This window comes from Hypanus sabinus, chromosome 16, assembly GCF_030144855.1.
Source record: "Hypanus sabinus isolate sHypSab1 chromosome 16, sHypSab1.hap1, whole genome shotgun sequence".
Lineage (NCBI taxonomy): Eukaryota > Metazoa > Chordata > Chondrichthyes > Myliobatiformes > Dasyatidae > Hypanus > Hypanus sabinus.
In genome coordinates, this window is record NC_082721.1 from 46,270,031 (window position 1) to 46,290,291 (window position 20,261).

Here is a 20,261-nt window from a genome sequence, read left to right on the forward strand (position 1 = left end):
AAAGATGGAGTCACTGAATATACTCACGGACAAGACACACAGATGTGTGGGTTATGGGCAATGGAGGATCATGGTGGATAAGGAAAACTGTGAAGCTGAGGGCAGATGGGATCAGCCATGATCTTAGTGCAACAGCCAGCTACTCCAATTTCTTACATTCTTATGAAACATTTGCTCTGTCACCTCATCTCCAATTGCTGTCGGGTATTTTCCAGCATTTTCTATTTTTATTTCAACTTTCTAGCCACTGCTGCATTTTTGTTTTATTAGGGAAGGGCAGTATGTAATAAGCAGGGCGTTCTGTTGCTTGTGAGTGATCTAGTGCCATGTAACTTAAAGAAATCTAATGTTAGCAGTGAGACATCTCTGACTGTTCTCTCACTATGGAATAGCAGAGGGTCGTTCCTGGCAGCAGGAGCAACAGAGGATTCCTCAATGCTTGCTGAACCATATGTGACCCTTCGAATTCCTGCCTGTCTCCAGGAATTGGTAAGGAGAAGGTCAGAGTAACAATGGGCCGTGTCTGGACTGAATCATGGAACTGGGTAGACTCCAGGTGGTTTATCAGGTTTGCTCTTATTGTTGTCTTTTAGCAGTAATTTAATGATCTGCCAGTCTGTTTCAGTTAAGGACCAACCACGGTTCATGGATCAAACATCACATAGAATGGGTAAGAGCATCTCTCCTTCTAAAGCAAACTTGAACCATTGGAGACCGGGAGTCCTTCTAAAGGAGATGGCATCACGCCCATTCTTTCTGAGCACCATGAAGATGTGCGACAGGGAACATCACCTATCCTACCACGTTCGTAGCTGTTGCCAAGATGTTAAACAATCTCTGACCTTCACCTAATGATAATAGTTTAAAGGAGTCAAGAAGACGGTAAAAAGGCACTTTTATAAGATGCCTCTGAAAGAAATGAAATAAACTGTTGGAGTTGAATGGCGAATGGCTCTCATGAACTTTCACATATATGAGTACCGAGCCTTCATCTTCATATAAAATAAAGCAGCCAACCAATTTCCAAATCCACGTCAGACTGAAGTCTCAAGCCATTATACACCTGAGTCATTTTGGTTCTGGTTTAAGATGGTGGTGGTGAAGCTTAGTGATGACTTGCTGGTGGCCAGTGAAACAAAGAGAACAACTTTGTAATCATCCTCTTCATCTGCATTCATATGTATGAGAATTTATTGTTACTGTATATCTGTGTGTAGGTATGTAATTGTATTGTACAGATTTTACAAATAACGCAATCTAGTATCTGTCAGTCCCGACAGTTATATTTGTTTTTGCTGGTTTTGACAGTTGTTGGCTGGTGAAGTCTTCAGTTCCCTCAGTGATTTATTGTGTTCCAGTCTAATGCTGAAAGCAGAAATAACAGACAAATTGTTCTCTCGCTTGCCTGCAGAAAGAAGAATGTGGAAGAAATAGGGCAGTTTGTTCTCTCAAAGATAAAGGTGTTTGTGTAAAATGTCAGCATAGATCATTTTGATTTTGCCGAAGAAAGGCATTTTTCTCTGAGATTTCTTTTCGGCTATCAATGGAAACCAATCACTCTGCTTTGTTCCCTATCTGAGAAAAGGAAAGCAAAATATTTTCAAAATATAAGAATAATAGCTGAGAGCAAAGCTTGTTACTACCTGGGGTTCTTCATGCATTTTGCTGAGTTGGTGGAATGTGGCTTGTGCAAGAGTTCATTTATTATCAAAGCACATTTGCATTATACAACCTTGAGATTATTCTCCTTACAGGCAGCCACGAGACAAAGAAACTCAAAAGATCCCTTTAAAATAAAGAAGACTGTCAAACACGCAACATGCAGAGAGAAAAAAATTATGTAAACAATAAAAGGCAGCAAATAGCATTCAGATCTGAAGTGCACAGACCCTCAGTTCAGCGCAGAACTGAACAAATGTCATGTGGAAGTGAGCTGAACTGGCTGTCTCCTGCCTCGGGCCCTGACACCCTGACCTTTTTCAATCTGCCTGGCACTTAGAGTGTTGTCCAGACATTAGGTTCAGTCACTTCGATACGCTTTCCTTTTCTCAGATAGGGAACCAAGCAGAGTGATTGGTTTCCACTGATAACCTTTCTTCGTCAAAATCAGAATGAAAAGGAACCACGATTTGAGTGAATGCTGTGTAAACACTGTCCATGCACAGCTATCAGTTGCCCAGAAATGACAGATCGTACACCAGCTTAAAGTTATAAAGAAAGTATATTTACCTAATGTTTAACTTTAACAAACAGTTACAGTAAAAAATAAAAGGTCCCACTGCAGTTAAATCATCCAATGTGCACAGAACATTGAAGACTCCCATTTTGAGAGCAGGGAGAAGAAGGATCAATTGTTTGTCCAATAGGAGATCCCTGTTTCTGTGTCATATGTTGCAGAGGTGTCTGAGTGAGTTTTGGTACAAAAGGAACAATAGCATTTATGACAAGGTCACATTGTTATGTGGGTATTTGTGTAGAGACAATGACGTGTGAGCTTTGAATTAATTAAGAGCTGTGTAATGAATTACCTAAACTTGACCAGTTTGTAGAAGGGGTCACTTGGGCTGAATTCTTGTTTCGCAGGCAAGAGTGAAAAACTAAGTGGGAGGTCAAAAGGGAAGTCAATGGCTCATTGCATTTTTGCCTTGAGAGCTCTTTGGCATGAGGGTTGTCCCCTTGAGGAGTTGTGACCTGGTCAGTCACTATAATTTCTGCCTCACTGGACTGTTTGTGATTGACCCTGAGACAGATATGAATGTGCTAATTTGAGCTCAAAGCCAAGTGCATTGTGGTGTTCCACTGTGGTTGCTCTTCAACCTCAGACTGAAAGATATTTCACTGGAGGATGAAGAGTTCAGGTCTCTAACACTTAGTAAATCCCCAGACTAACCATTTGCACAATGGCAGTGTTTCAATCCTACTTGAAACTGTCTTCCATGAAGCTGTTGTGAAGAACATGACTGGATCCTTCTGGTCTGCAAACAGCAAAAGGGATTATTCTCCCAGTGAGAAGAGCTGCAAGTTCTGGTAGTGTCAGAAGTTTGCCTTGTTTCCAACTTACTGGCTGTTACAATGCTGTCTGTGAAGAGTCTGCTTGTCCACTCTATGCAGCACTCAAGATATTTGGCTGAGTTCTTCACTTGTAAAGTGAAACTTCGTATTTGATGTTCCTGATGGAACATGGTTTAATGAGGACACCTTTAAAGCAATCTATACTTATGACATTAGACATCAAATTACCTTTTACTTATTGACAGGCTACAGACAGATGGTAACGGCGAGAGAGTCTCGTGAAGGGTGAGGCTGTGCTGTGTCGTTAAAGCTCTCTCCAGTTGTTAACATTCTTTGACAACAGTGGTATCAACCTGCTACCCCATAGCATTGAGTGGAAATGGAAATGCCATTTCCCGAACTTTGCAACTGAATGTGAAAGGCTGTCCCTGCCGTCGGAGAGAAGAATGTGAGCGGCAGGGGATGGCATTTGACGGAGGAAGGGTGAAAGTAAATTGAATGTCAATCTGCAGCTATATTGCAGATTTACTGGGCACAGAGGTGTGGAGCAGAGAGTGAGGGATTGAGTGGCAAACTGAGAGGGAGAGAAAATGAATGAAATGAGGGAATGAAAAGTAAGTAAGGGTGCATGAATCAGAATCAAGCTTATTATCACCAGCACGCGAATGAAATTTGTTAACTTAGTAGCAGCAGTTCAAAGCAATACATAATCTAGCAGAGAATAATAATAATAAATAAAATAAAAAATATAAAATAAATCAATTACAGTATTCATATATTGAATAGATTTAAAAAAATTGTGCAGAAACAGAAATACTGTATATTAAAAAAAAATGAGGTGGTTTTCAAGGGTTCAATGTCCATTTAGGAATCGGATGGCAGAGGGAAAGAAGCTGTTCCTGAATTGCTGTGCGTGTACCTCCTTCCTGATGGTTACAGTGAGAAAAGGGCATGCCCTGGGTGCTGGAGGTCCTTAATAATGGACGCTGCATGAGTAAGGATTGAAGAACAAAGGGGTAAATTGTAGAAAGAGTGCTGAGAAGGATTAAGGTTTATGTTGCAGTTATATAATAACTTGGTGAGGCTGCATTTGGTATACTATATGTGGTTTTGATCACCCTGTGATAGGAAATATGTTATTAAGATAGAAAGGGTGCAGGAAAGATTTTCCAAGATGTTGCCTGCACTGAGTTATGAGGAGAGGTTGCATAGAGCAGGAGATTGTGGGCATTAGGAGCATTAGCAGGGTGAAGACACATAGTATTTCTCCCAGGGAGGGACTGCTGAAACAATAGTTTAAGATCAGAGGAGGGAGACTTAAATAGGACATCAAGGGCAGCTTCTTTGCACATTTGGAAGGAGCTGCTAGAAACAATGGTTGAGATGACGAGATTAGTAACACATAAAATCCTTCCAGATAAGTAGAGGATTATGGGCCAAACCTGGACAGGTGTGATTAGCTCACTGGGCATCACAGAATGGCCTATTTTTATGCTGTGTGTCTCTCAGTATGAGTGTGATTGAGTGTTGGAGAGTCGGTAATGGCTGTAAGTTACTCAGCTCCAATTCAGACTCCAACCAGCACCCAGTCAGACTCCCACATGGCTCCTGGTCGGATTTCCCTGTATGCTGTTTGAGATGGCAGCCCAGCAAATACTGAACATCAGTAGCTGCATGGAGAGGATTTAGTCCAGTGGCCAGCGAAATTTCAGCTGTGTGAGTGAGGCCATCACTCGGCACCAACACTTACAAAGATTGACCATTTTGTATGTGTGGGCATCATGTAAGATGAACCTTTGACAGTGATTTTGAATTTCCTGCAGCTGATTCTGTGACTGAGACAGTCTGTCAGTTACCTGAGAGACCAAGTCAGACAGAGACTGGCAGAGACCAGCTAGTCCGCCAAATTCCTCAGAGACAGGCAGAGACTGAGATAGTCTGTCAGTTACCTCAGAGACCAAGTCAGTTGGAAACTGACAGAAACCTAGTTAGTCTGCCATTTACCTCAGATCTCCCAAGGAGAAAATAAAGTCTCACAAGTTGTTAATCCAGATCATTGCCAGTGAACCGAAGCTGAAAATGGCTATCTGAATGAATAACCACAGTAAGATTCCATGGCCACAATGAGCTTTGCAGGTTTGAAGTGCAAATTCAGGAGTTAGAATCACAGATGAGATCAAATAACAGTGCTCCCACTACACTGGCATTACAGGGCATTTACCGAGAACATACAGCAGCACAGTGCAGATCCAGGCCCATCCACTCACCATGTGCCAGATGTGATGCCAATCCCATCTGTCTGCATAATACCTGTTTCGCTCCATCCCTGTGTCTGACCAACACTCTCTTAAATTACACTATTTTATCTGTTACTCCCCTGGCTCTCCTGTAGCATATTAAAGCACCTTCCACCCTCTGGGTAAGATATTTTGTCTTACAGATCTCCTTTAAACATTTCCCCATTCACTTGAAAGCAACATCCTCTAGCATTTGACATTTTCAGCCCCGGTAAAAAGACTATCTACCTTACACTGTATATAGCTCTCCTATCTATAATTTTAGATATTTCTATCAAGTCACTCCCTCAGCTTCTAGGGCAGACAATTTAAGATTGTCCAACCTTTCCTTATAACTAATACACTTTATTCCAGGCTGTGCCCTGGAATGCCTTTCCTGTACCAGTCTAAAGCTTCCACCTCCTTGCTGCAATAGAACAACAATACTCCAGTGTGGCTGAACCAAAAGCATTCTCTCCACAAAAGCTGCACATACAGCACACTTTAATCACCTGCAGAATGTTGTGCGTGAGACACTGTCTTCCAGTGCACAAGACAAGGGGCAAAAGCACGCTCATCTGAGACAGCTTGTGGATGTTCACACTTGAGTGAGAGCCGATCCCACAGATGAGGGAACCGATTGAAAGTCTTGAAAAAGCATATCAACTTATGCAAGGTGCTAGCGTCAGCAACACAGACTATTGTTAATTGTAGAGGTTGGCGATGCTGAGGTAGAAGGAGCCACAAGATACTACTGCTAATGGAGCCAGAGGGGAACTTAAATAGCAGAGCTGATCTCCTTACTTGATATTGTCATTAGGATGTTCTCAACCGCAGCAGGAAAATAAACAGAGATCAAAGCAGATCCTTCTTTGTGGTGGTAGTTACTGCCACGAAGCCCAATGTCCCATTAAAGGAAGCAGTGAAACCATTTTGCATGCCTTCATCTTGCAGCAAACACTGCTTCAGAACTCATCACTGTTAAAGGTTTTATTGGAAGTTCATCGGGGAAGTTCATGGGTCGGGCATATTATGGCCATTGAAGAGCTGGGTCATCTCTCCTGCCACTTTTGATCGAGGTCCTTCAGCCACTGCTCTTTGAAGGTGCTAGTGCCTTTGTAAACTGCCAGGCGCTGGGCTTGCAGTCTTTGTCCAAGGCCTATCCATGCCTTCAAGGACACTTTTACGCAGTCTTTATAGCACTTTGTGGGGCCTCCTTGCTTTCTGGTGCCATGTACCAGCTCAGAAAAGAATGCCATCTTTGGAAGGTGGTTCTCTTCTATCTGAACCACATGTCCAACCCATCGAAGTTGAGCTTTCATGATCAGTGTCTCTGTGCCAGAGTTCTCGGCCCTTTGAAGTACTTCTGTGACGGGGACTCTGTCATGCCATGAGATGCCCATGATCTTGGAACTTGAAGACTGCCATCTTGGTCTTCAGCCAGATGCCACATTCTCCCCTCACCCATTCCCATAGCCTGCCAAAGGATGTCCCAGCCTTTGCAAGTCTGTTTGAAACCTCTTGATCTAGACTGCAGGAGGAGGTGAGGCAGCTTCCCAGGTAGGTGAAGGCGTCAACGCTGTTGAGCTGTGTGCCTCAGTCTCAGTTTGTGGTTTTGCAGGGTTGGTATGGAGTGTGGGCTGAAGAGGGAACTTCTGACTTCTGCAGGTTGATGGTTAGGTGACTTTTCTTGCTGCCACAGCGAGGTCCTGCAGGTCCCTTTCACTGTGTGCTGCAAGAGGGAGTCTCGTACTATTGCTTCCAGCACTTTGGCCTTGGGCTTGAGGCATCACAGATCAGTCCTGTAGCAAATTGTTATTCCTGTAACAGTCTGTGAGAGAGCAGAGAACGGCATCGTGGCAAACAGCAGGCTGAACAGAGTAGGTGCAAGGACATCATTGGTTACTCGGAAGGGGTCAGAGGTGCAGCCATTTTCAATGACCCTGCCCATCATGCCATCGTGGAATGACCTGACATTGCTGACTAGCCTTAGATCATAAGACCATAAGATATGGAAGCAGAAGTAGGCCATTCGGCCCATCAAGCCTGCTCGGCTATTCAGTCATGGGCTGATCCAGTTCTTCCAATCATCCCCATTTCCTGCTTTCACTCCATACCCTTTGATGTTCTAGCTGATCAAGAACCTATCTATCTCTACCTTAAATGCACCCAATGACTTGGCCTCCACAGCCACTCATGGCAACAAATTCCACAGATTTACCACCCTCTGACTAAACTAATTTCTCCGCATCTCTGTTCTAAATGGACGTCCTTCAATCCTGAAGTTGTGCCCTCTTGTCCTGGACTCCCCTACCATGGGAAATAACTTGGCCATGTCTAATCTGTTCAGGCCTTTTAATATTCAGAATCTTTCTAGGAGATCTCCCTTCATTCTCCTGAACTCCAGGGAATACAGCATAAGAGCTGCCAGACGTTCCTCATATGGTAACCCTTTCATTCCCGGAATCTTCAGGAACCTTCTCTGAACCCTCTCCAATGTCAGTATATCCTTTCTAAAATAAGAAGCCCAAAACTGCACACAATACTCCAAGTGTGGTCTCACGAGTGCCTTATCGAGCCTCAACATCACATCCCTGCTCTATATTCTTATAGCCTTGGCGGGGGTGGGGGCAGCCTAACTTGGTAAGGAAGTGCCTGAGGCCTGTGCAACTGGCTTAATCATCTGCCTTCATTAGGGTGACAAAGGAATATGTGGATTTTTGTTCTGTTCCTGGCACTTCTGGATCTGTCTGACAGTAACAATCATGTCCACTGTCCCTGTTAGATCTGAATCCACATTGGCTCTCTGAGAAAATGTTGTCAAAGAGGTGAGAGGTAAACCAGTTCAGTTTGATATGGTTGTCTCAGAATGCCCTGTCTCCCTTGTATTTGTACAGGTGGATGGTGTTTGCATCCCTAAGGTCCTGTGGTACACAGGTGTTCTCCCAGAACTGCTGCATGAGCTCTGTCAGCCTCTGAAGAAGGGTTTCACCAGCCTCCTTGAAGACTTCTGGTGGGATCCCACCCGGGCCAGGGGCCTTCCCTGGCTGCAGCTGGTTGACCGCCTTCCGAGCTTCTACCAGTGTGGGGGAGAACAAAGGGGCTCTGAGAGTAGGCATTGGGGCATGTCTTCTATGGCCTGGTCGTCTGTCTGGGATAGTCTGTTCAGCAGCTGGTTGAAATGGTCTGCCCAGCATTGGACAATGAGGAGTTCTCCACCCACGGAGTGGACCACTGCCATCATGTACACTGTCTTTAGACCATCAAGAAACTCCTTTGTGTTGTTCTGGTCAGTGCGGTGCTGAAGCTCTGTTGCTTTGTCCTCCCACCACGGATCTTCCATCTTCCACAGCTCAGCCTGGACCTTACTATGCAGGTGCTTCAAGCAGTCATGCCTGGAGGTTGACTGCTTGTCACTGAGCCAACGTGTAAAGGCTTCCTGCTCCTGCTTGAGGAGGGTGATGATATCAAAGTCATTCTCATCGAACCAATTCTGATGCTTCCTGTTGGGCTGCCCGAGAACAGCGCTTGCAGCACTGTACGGGGTGTCTCTGAGGACAACCCATCCTGTTTCTGGGTCAGCTTCCTCAGGCAGTTGCTCAAGCTGTTTCTCCAGTTTTCTGATCAGCTCTTCTTGACACTGGGGTCAGCAAGCTGTCGAATGTTCAGCTTCTGCTTAGCACCAGCCTGCTGGAGCCTGTGTGACGGTTTGCTTCTCAGCCCAGCAGTCTGCGCCCCCCATCACTCTGACGATGATCACATCGATGATCACAGGATGTGGTCAGCCCAGCGCTGTGCGCCCCCCATCACTCTGACGATGATCACATCGATGATCACAGGATGTGGTCAGCCCAGCAGTCTGCGCCCCCCATCACTCTGACGATGATCACATCGATGATCACAGGATGTGGTCAGCCCAGCAGTCTGCGCCCCTCATCACTCTGACGATGATCACATCGATGATCACAGGATGTGGTCAGCCCAGCAGTCTGCGCCCCTCATCACTCTGACAATGATCACATCGATGAACACAGGATGTGCTCAGCCCAGCAGTCTGCGCCCCTCATCACTCTGACAATGATCACATCGATGATCACAGGGTGTGGTCAGCCCAGCAGTCTGCGCCCCTCATCACTCTGACGATGATCACATCGATGATCACAGGATGTGCTCAGCCCAGCAGTCTGCGCCCCTCATCACTCTGACGATGATCACATCGATGAACACAGGATGTGCTCAGCCCAGCAGTCTGCGCCCCTCATCACTCTGAGAATGATCACATCGATGATCACAGGATGTGCTCAGCCCAGCGCTGTGCGCCCCCCATCACTCTGACGATGATCACATCGATGATCACAGGGTGTGGTCAGCCCAGCAGTCTGTGCCCCTCATCACTCTGACGATGATCACATCGATGAACACAGGGTGTGGTCAGCCCAGCAGTCTGCGCCCCTCATCACTCTGACGATGATCACATCGATGAACACAGGATGTGCTCAGCCCAGCAGTCTGCGCCCCTCATCACTCTGACGATGATCACATCGATGAACACAGGATGTGATCAGCCCAGCAGTCTGCGCCCCTCATCACTCTGACGATGATCACATCGATGAACACAGGGTGTGGTCAGCCCAGCAGTCTGCGCCCCTCATCACTCTGACGATGATCACATCGATGAACACAGGATGTGCTCAGCCCAGCAGTCTGCGCCCCTCATCACTCTGACGATGATCACATCGATGATCACAGGATGTGCTCAGCCCAGCAGTCTGCGCCCCTCATCACTCTCCCTGACGTCCCGGCACTTTGTGATCACGTAACCAACCGGATGCCAGTTCTTGGAGCGCGGGGCATCCAGGTTGCCTTGTGGATGTCTGGAAGCTGAAAGAGGATGTTGGTCATTGTCAGCCCATTTTCTGCACAGAACGTGAGTAGTAGCTGTCCATTTGAATTCCCCTTTCCAAGGCCATGCTTGCCAATGGCTTCTGGCGAAGACTGTTGGTTACTCCCTTCTTGGGCATTAAAGTTGTCATCTTTGGAGACCGAGGGTAATGGCTGGCCAAGTTCCTGGTAGAACAAATCCTTCTGTTCAGTGGTGTAGGTCATGGTGTTGATAAAAGTCAATGGACTCCAGGTTCCTGACGATTGTGGTCTGGATGGCAAAGCCGACTCTGGCTTCTCTAGACTCATTCTTTCTCTTGCCACTCCAGAAAAAACACGTAGGCAGCTCCTCCTTCTGTGATATCAACAGTCTCGGTCAGGTGTGCCTTGCTGAGCGCTGTAACGTCGACGTTGTACTTCTGAAGCACATGTCCTACAAGTGCGGTTCACCTCTCTGGTCTGTTACTCGTATTGTTGTCCATGAGTGTCCTGATGTTCCAGACTCCAACACAGAGTTTGCTCAGCTTTCTGGTGGCTCTTTCTTTTGTGGTTTCGAGGTACTTTAACCATAAAATAGCTGTCCAGTCAGCTGTAGGAGGCTCACAGGATAGGGTGAGGCAAGCTTTCTTTAGGTCACCTTTTCCAGACCCTTTCCCATGACGGAGGGAGCAGTGCAGTTCCTGAAGAGGGCTGCTCCATTGTCAAGGTGGCTGCCGAACTCTGCTCTTTCCTTGTGAGAAGAGAGCGACTGTCCTGCCTTGGTTGCCGGAGTACAGGTCTGTGACTAGTTGCTCCCAGCACCATCTTATGCCTGCCACCGTTGCCACTCGCCCATCACCCCAGGTCTTGAGTTGGTTGTGGAGACTGGCATCACCAAATCCTGGGCAGGATGTGTATGAAGAGCGTGAGTTGCCCAAGTGTCACGATCACTCTCTCGGTCCAGACGCTGATGTCAAAAGGGATGCCAGGCATAACGTTTTGATGATGGCTGAACTGCAGGAGCTGCCAGAATGACATTGAATCCACATCAGACTGCCTTAGGGGCTCCAACTGCAGATTTCTTCCTCAGGGTTTACTCCCAAAGCCTTTTCCATGAGTGGGTGTAGCCACAAGGCAGCAGAGGTTTTAAATCAGAGTTTTCCTTATCCTAATTGTGCTGCCTTCCCAGGATAATGAGGCCCAGCTGCCCTAAGCAACTGGATTTAAGTCACCAGTGAAGCACAAGTTAAAGGTGACGCAGAAATCAACCGCTGTTACAATGGTCCTAAATATACATTTGCTATTCATTGTACCCATCCAAGGCAGGAAGAAGAGAACATTTGCCTCTTGTGTTTTTGCAATGTCTGTCAATATGATCAGTGAACTTACCTTCAGCAATCTTCACAATCTACCTATTCTAACTCAATAAAGAAATGCTAGGGCATTCTTATATTAGCATCTCACCCTCCTGGTGATGAAGTCTCTTATGTGCTCATTACTTTTGGCTGGCTTCTGGCCATTAAAGAAAGACACTATATGAAAATATTTCATCACCTCCAGAGCAATTTGCAGTGTGAATGGCTAAATTATGCTTGAAATGTTGACACTAATCTCTTTAAGCAGCTTAATGAGCATAGAAAACTCACTTACCATAATATCACATTTGATTCATGACTTTAATACTTTGGTAGCAAACAAAATGAGTTCTGTATAAAAATAAATGTAACACCCTGGTAAATATTTTACTGCTAATGTATTTCATGTAGTGGTTTTCTGTAAAAGCAGTGTGTTCTGGGTTACCACTGAAGATAAAGGATGCTTAGAAATGTTGTGTCATCCAATCAGGATGGTAGAACAGAGAGGAGGTTCTGGAGAACATTGGGGGAGAAGTTTTGTCATGGACACTGAGGTGGGTTGAAGTCTTTTTTGGTGGGAGATGGAAAGAGAAGAAGCTCGAGTGAGCTAGCCATAGGATTCGATCTGGTGGGAATGTACGATCTGATGGAGCCCAAGAGGGGGTTCGGAGATTGGTGGATATGAGTTGGTGTCGTGAGTACATCGGAGATTGCATGGGGGCAGTAAGTTGCACAGTATTCACACAGACCAGGGTTCGGGTAGGTGAGACATTCCAACCTCGCAGGTTTGGCAGGTCACAAATCATGTCGACCCCAGGCATACTGAGTCTGAGAAAGGTGGTTTTCCCACCCAAGTCCAGTGGCTGTTAGCAAGGGGCTAATGAGCTGCATCTTGAGAGACACCTGGTAAAAAGGGGTCTCACTATGGGGGCTCTCATCCCGGATTGAATTTGTTGAATCCTGTGTAATTGCTCTAAGAATTGATTAAGTAGTTTTGCGTTCAAGTCTGTGTTATACTATTGTCCGGGATAGTGATTAAGATACGTGGTTATGGACTCTACAGAGATTAAGCGTTGGTGTAATTCAAAGAGATTACTCATAACTAATGTTTGTGGTCTGAGCAGGGTGGGTATGCACAGCTCAGATGAATCATTGATCAGGAGTTTAAGTACCATTAAAATATTAGAGAAAGTTACAATCATGGAATGGTAATGGGACCAATGGGTGGACAAAGATATCATTTTAGTTCAGACTAACCATGGCATGATGGGTGTGGATCTGCCTGGTACCAGTGGGTTCCTGGTACCATGGGCCATCCATACTTTCAGAGGAGAGGGGAGTGTAGGTGAGGTGCCAAACTGGAAGCCAAGTTTCCTGTAACTGAGGATGGAGACTTTAAAGACCAGTTGTTCTCATTTTTACAGAGTAAGGAGAAGGGGTTGTCTGATGTGGACGGTCTCATGTTTCCTCCAGCGAGGCGTGAAAATTCTGAGTTTTATTGGCAGTTATGTCCCTTGTGGACAACGTGCATCAGGGGAGAGTCAAAATTATCATTGATAATGTCTTGGGAGTGAAGTCCAACCCCGAAGGGGAAGAGGAGTATGAAATTTGGGTGGAGCAGACCTCTCAGATGCTGGATGAATGGCAGTGCTCTGATAGTATAAAAAGACAGTGACTGGTAGAGCATCTAAAAGATCCGGCTGCTGATGTGGTGAGCTTCTTTGCTACTTCTGCGGGCTACATGAAAGCACTAGAAAGTGTTTTTGGCATGACAGGAAGCCCAGTGGAGCTTATGACAGGGTTTAGGTGCATGTTCCAGGAGAAAGGGGATAAACTTTCTGCCTACATTTTTCAGGTAGAGAGACAGCTACTTTGTTTGCAGCATAAAAGGGCCACTCAGCTGGCTGATGTTAATCAATTAAGGATGGAGCAAGAGGCGAAAGGCGCACAGTCACGTGATATGATCATTTAAACCTCTGAATGTCCCATAAGATCCATCACCGTCCCCTGTTTGTTGAACTGAGCAGAGAAGTAAGAAAGGGGAAAACAAAATGGAAGAGTGGGAAGCCTCCATCAGCAGGGCACAGTCCTTGGTAGTAGCTTCTGTTGCTGAAGCAACTCCCGATGTTACACAGGCAGGATACAGGAAAGAATTGAGAGCCAAGGTATCTCAGTTGATATCAGCTGGTACGACTACCAAACATGACAAAGCCGATAGGGAGCCAGGCCCACTGCTGGGATGTACTAAGCAGAGAACTGCTATTGAATGGATTCCTTTGAAAAGGGGAGTCACTGGTATTGGCTGTTACAACTGTGGTGAGGGGAGACATTTCAGGCAGGAGTGTGAAGGATGGGAAAACATTTGGAAAATGAATCAATAGTTACTTAAACAGAAGAGGAAGTCAGGAAACCTCGGAGAGACCCAGTGAGGGAATGGCCTGGTGTCTTGAGGGAAACATTCCAGTCAATGTATCAAGGAACACTCCACAGTGTGAAGCCCTATTCCTGAATGGTTTGTGGGGCCAAGCTCCAGCGTATCCCTACGGATTAAGGGTGATTTTGCTAGAGCCATACTTGACACAGATTCTCAGGTTACTCTGCTGTACAGATCCTCCTATAACCAGTCTTTTCTGTATTTACCTTTGACGCCGCTCAGTGCCCTAGTAGATGACTACCGATACGATGGGTACTTGGAGGTTTCAGAGGTCGATGTGGGAGTAGCTGAGGTCCTGGATACATTAGCGTTGGTCTGTCTGGACCTGTTTGAGAAGGATGAGGCTTAATTTCTAGGGGGAACAAATACTTCTATTATGAGGAGGTCAGTGGGAGCTTGCAAAGAGAGAATTGGAGACCTTTCTGAAAACCTTGTCCATTCAACTGGTGTTCTGAGCTGTTTCTGAGAAAGTGCAAGTCAATTCTAGGCTGGATGATGAGCACAAATGAGGAACTGTGTGGTACCCCCAGACTAAATCCGTTGTTTTATGGCCTGGGGATGTAGCTAGAGGGATGGGAAACCCCAAATTTCCTGGAATGCCTGATGCCGAGGCCCTCCTGGTGGATGCTCCGGAAGACCATGAAGAGGAGTCACGCTTACTTGATGGGGTATTAGTGAGGCTGGAACTGCAGAAGCCATCAATTGTACAGGTAAACAAGGTGACAGTGATTGTCAGGAATGCCTTGGAGAGGGAGGTCACCCTGAGGCGGGGAGTGCTAATGGCACAGCTTTTTCTGGTGACTGTAGTTACTAGTTTTCCTGTGAGAAAAGCAGGAGAGAGACCATCTGCTGGATCAAGAAAGTTGACAGCCAAGTCATTTAACTTTGGTGATTCCCTGGTACCTGGAGGAAGGAAAAGAAGACTGATGGAGAAGATGTTAAAGTTTGAAGATACCTTTTCTAATAACAAATTTGATTTGGGTTATTCCAGCTGCTTGCCACACCATCCGAGTGACAGAGCACACCCCTTTCACCCACTGAGTTGGAAGACATTCAGCAACATCTGCAGAAGCCGAAGGAAGCTGGGATTATCACTGAGTGTGCGTCACCCATAGTGGCTGTGAGGAATAAGAATGCAAAGGTATGACGTGTGTTGACTATCAGACTCTGAAATGACACACTGTCCAGTGGATCAAGGACATGCTGCTACTGTAGGTGTTAGGCAGCCTGAAGCTGAAGGATTAAAACTCTCACTGGACAAGTGCCAGTTCTGCAAGATGTCTGCCCACTATGTTGGGCATATAGTCTCATGACATACAGTAGCTTCAGACCCGTCAAAGATAGAGGTGGTGACCACATGACCAAGGCCCAAGAATGTAAGTGCTCGATGTTCGTTCCTTGAATTCTGTGGGTACACTCGGAGGTTTGTGAAGGACTACTACGAAGTGAGTCACCCTTTGAATCAGTTTCTGTGCGGTTACTCTTCCTTGGGGAAGAAAGGGAGGAGGACAAAAGGAGAAGATGGTAAAGTTTATCTGAGCCCTTTGAAGCCTTTTGGAGCAAGATGGGATGCAAAATGTGAAGAAGCCTTTCAGTTGCTGAGGAGCTGCCGATGAAAGCATTTGTGTTGGCTTTTGCAAAACCCCAATTGCCATAGGTACTGAAAACAGATGCCAGTAAAGGGGGCTTAGAGGGCGTTCTATATCAGGATCAGAGCTCAGGGTTAAAACCTGTTGCTTTTGTTAGCAGGAGTCTGTCACCCTCTGAACGAAACTACCATATACACAAATCGGAGTTTCTGGCATTGAAATGGGTTGTGGTGGTAAAGTTAAGATCCAGGTTTAAGGTGAGGATTGACAACAATCCACTGGCTTATATCCTGTCCTCAGCAAAATTGCATGTCACAGGCCATTGGTGGTTGGTGGCGTTGTCTGCCTATGATTTCAGCCTGAAGTACCATCCGGGAGTCAGAACATTGATAGAGATGAATTGTCCCAACGTGTGCATAAAGGGCTGGAAATGGACGGAGAACGGGAGAATATTTCTGCATCTGGAGTTAAAACAATGTGCCAGTTTTCCACCACTGGAAAATCAGAGACAAGGATAGGGTTATGGATCACTTGGGAGCTTCTGGCTGCACAATTTCATAAGTTTACTGCAACTCAACCACTATGAATACACAATACCCGACCTGCATTGAGTCCTGGGGAGGTGGCCGCCGCTCAGTGAGATGACCCTTGTATAGGTACCATTTAGTCAGCTGTTGAGAAAGTGTTATGGCCCAAGCTAAAAAGATGAAGCACCTCTTCTGCTGAGAGAATGGAACAAATTGGAGTTGAGGAACCAGGTTCTATTCTGGGTCATGTCTCCTCCAGACAGGTCTCAGTCCCTGTTGGTTCTGCCTGAGCACTATCAGAGGATTGTGTTGAAGCCACTTCATGATGATTCATGTCATGTGGGGTTTGACAAGACCTATGGATTGGTCCGAGATCGGTTCTACTGGCCCCAAATGAAACATAAGGTCGAAGAGAACTAACTCATGCATTCAATGTATTCAGAGGAAGATGCTGCTTTATCCCATTTGCAGAGAGTGGGGCACTTGATCTAGTATGTATGGATTTCCTCTCCAAAGAGTCTGATTCCAGCAACAATTGTGAATATCTTAGTTATTACTGATCACTACACCAGATATACTCAAGCCTTCCCTACAAAGGATCAGAGAGGATCCACTATGGCCAAAGTGTTATGGGAAAAAAGTATTTTGTTCGTTATGGTCTTCCCAGACAGATACACAGTGATCAGAAAAGGGATTTTGAGAGTAGGCTCATACATGAATTACTGAGCATGCTTGGAGTTGAGAAATCGAGGACTACGTCTGATCACCCTCAGGGTGATTCCCTGTCCAAGAGGTTCAACTGAATATTGCTAGACATGTTCAGAACCCTGGATATCAGCAAGAAGAGCAAATAGAGTCAGCATACTGGGCATCTGGTCCTCTGCACAGCTGTACACAGAATGAAGCTAATGAATACTCACCACATTATTTGATGTTTGGGGGTGAAACAAGGTTGCCTGTAGACCTCCATTTTGGGAGTGGTGGGGAAGATTTGCCACTGAGGACCTATCTTGAAGTATGTGCCTGATGTGAGGAAGGAATTGTAAAAGGCCTATGGACTAGCAGAGCTCTCTGCTACCAAGCAGAATCAAGGAGACAGAAGAAATATGATCAAAAGATTAGGTTCTCCCAACTGATGCCTGGAGACAGAGTTCTAATAAGGAATTTGGGGTTACCAGGGAAACATAAGTTGGCTGACTGCTGGGTGGCTAGGCCTTACGCAGTGGAGAGTCAGATGCCAAATGTGCCAATTTTTCTGGTGAATGAAGCCAGAAGATGGGAATGGGCCTGTCTAAATTCTCCATGGGAACCACCTTTTACCTCTAGGGCAGGAGGGACACGTTGATCCAGAACCTGACATGGACCCTACACCTAGTAGGAGGACTCTGCACTGAAGGGGGAGAGCAGAAAGACAATCCGTGGAGAGACCTGAAGGGGACCTAACCACTGAATGCTGTACAGACTCAGAGGATGAGGAAATGGGGGTGTGGTATATGATATCTTATGCAAACTCCCCAATAATGAAGAGATTCCTGAAACTCCCCATGCTGATGTAGATGTAACCGGGGTGAGGAGGTGGGGGACTAGAGTGGGCAGGGAGGCTTGAGGTTGGACAATGGAGGGAAATGGGTTCAAAAGTAATTGGGCATGAAGCTGAACTCTGTCAGGTGACAGGAGGAGCTGAGCTGCTGTAAGGCATGAGTAATGGACAGTGGGAGGTCTCTCCAAACAGTCAGGAAAGATCCCAAGGAGTTGAGACTGAAGAAATAGATGATGGGATAAGGGGGTCTCAAAGAGTCAGGAAACTCCCAGACAGACTGGCCTGTGTCACACTGGGAGACCAGAATGTTGGTTTTGAGTTCCTGACATCATGAAATTCCTTTGTGTTATTAATGATGGGTTGATAAATTTCAAAGTCAGGAGGACATGACTATTTTTGGTGGGGTGAGTGTGTCATGCCCTGGTAAAGATTTTACTGCTAATGTTGTAGGGTATTTCATGTAATGGTTTTCTGTAAAAGCAGTGTGTTCTGGTAGTGTTGGGGTTACTGTTAAAGATAAGAGTGCTTAGGAATGTTGTATCATCCAATCAGGAGGGTGGGACTGGGAGAAGGTTCTAGAGAATGCTGGGGGAGAGGTTTTGTGATGGATACTGAGGTGGGTTGAGGCCTTTTTGGTGGGAGATAGAGGGAGCCACAACAGCCTCTAACAGCTTCAGGAGGCACTCTACTTATCAGGCTGCTACTGCTGAGCTGAGCCCCCAGGACGTCCCTGATGGGGGATACAGTGATGCTAATGTCTTTGAATGTTTTGGGTTGGCATTTATCCAATTGGTAATGGTTTTTAGTGACATATGTTACGTGTTACTCTTCAGTTTTCATTTGCTGAGTTCTGAATGTGATTAAACATTGTGGAATCATCACCTGATACCACTCTTATGTCTGAAACAAATCACTGACACTGGCTGGGCCCTGAGGAACTCCTACAGTGATGTCCTGAGGCTGGGATGATTGGCTTGCAATAACTGAAAACATCTGCCTTTAGATTAGAACGGAGAACAGTACAGGCCCTTTGGCCCACAATCTTATGCTGATCTTTCAATCTACTCCAAGATCACTCTGACATCACTCTCCATTTTTTCATCCATGTGCTATATAAATGCTCCTAAATGTCCCTGATAAATCTGCCTCAGTCATCAGCCCTGACAACACTTCGCACACACCCAACACTTAAAATAACTACCTCCGACATACCCCTATACTTTCCTCCATTCACCTTAAAATTATGCCCTCTCATATTACAGACAGACAGACATACTTTATTAATCCCGAGGGAAATTGAGTTTCATTACGGTCGCACCAACCAAGAATAGGTAGAAATATAGCAATATAAAACCATAAATAATTAAATAATAATAAGTAAATTATGCCAAGTAGTAATTAGTCCAGGACCAGCTTATTGGCTCAGGGTGTCTGACACTCTGAGGGAGGAGTTGTAAAGTTTGATGGCCACAGGCAGGAATGACTTCCTATGACGCTCAGTGTTACATCTCGGTGGAATGAGTCTCTGGCTGAATGTACTCCTGTGCCTAACCAGTACATTATGGAGTGGATGGGAGTCATTGTCCAAGATGGCATGCAACTTGGACAGCATCCTCTTTTCAGGCACCACCGTCAGAGAGTCCAGTTCCACGCCAACAACATCACTGGCCTTACAAATGAGTTTGTTGATTCTGTTGGTGTCTGCTACCCTCAGCCTGCTGCCCCAGCACACAACAGCAAACATGATAGCACATGATAGGGCTACCACAGACTCGTAGAACCTCCTCAGCATCATCCGGCAGATGTTAAAGGACTTCAGTCTCCTCAGGAAATAGAGCCACTTCCATCCTGGGAACAAGGTATTGTCTGTCCACTCTATCAATGCCTCTTATCATCTTATAAACCCCTGTCTTCCACTATCATCCTCCTTCATTCCCAAGAGAAAATCTGTAGCTCGCTCAACCTCCCCTCATAAGACATTCTCTCTAATCCAGATAACATCCTGGTAAATCTCTTGTGCACCCTCTCCTTCTTATAATGAGGTGATCAGAATTGAACAGAATATTCCATGTGTGGTCAAACCATAGTCTTATTACCTTATGGCTCTTGGACTAATGAAGTCCAACAGCTTAACCACTCCAACATGCAATCAACATGTGTGGTACCTTTGAGGGATCAATGCACATGGATCCCAAGATCCCTCTGTACCTCCACACTACATGGGTAGGGAGGTTATGAGTGAGCTAGTGCTGCTTGCTGGTAACACTTTGTGATCATTGAGAGTGGGATAATTGGATTGGATATGTGAACAAAGCATTCCTGGGCAGTTTCCCACATTTTCTGAGCAAATGTCAGTGTTGCAACCAGACTGGAACAGCTTGACAAAGGGCACACTCGTTCTGCAGTGAAGTTTTTCTGTACAACAGTGTGCTTGCAGTCAGGCTTCATAGCCTTTCCTGTGCCCAATTCTCTCAGTTGTTTCTGGACTGAATTAAATTGTTTGAAGAAAAAATAAAAACACAAAATGCTGGCAGAACTCAGCAGGCCAGACAGAATTTTGTGTTTTTATTTATTTCCAGCGTATGCAGATTCAATCGTGTTGCCTTTGAATTGTTTGAAGATTTGTTCCTGTGATGATGACAATCTGAGGAGGAAGGAGGACTGGATC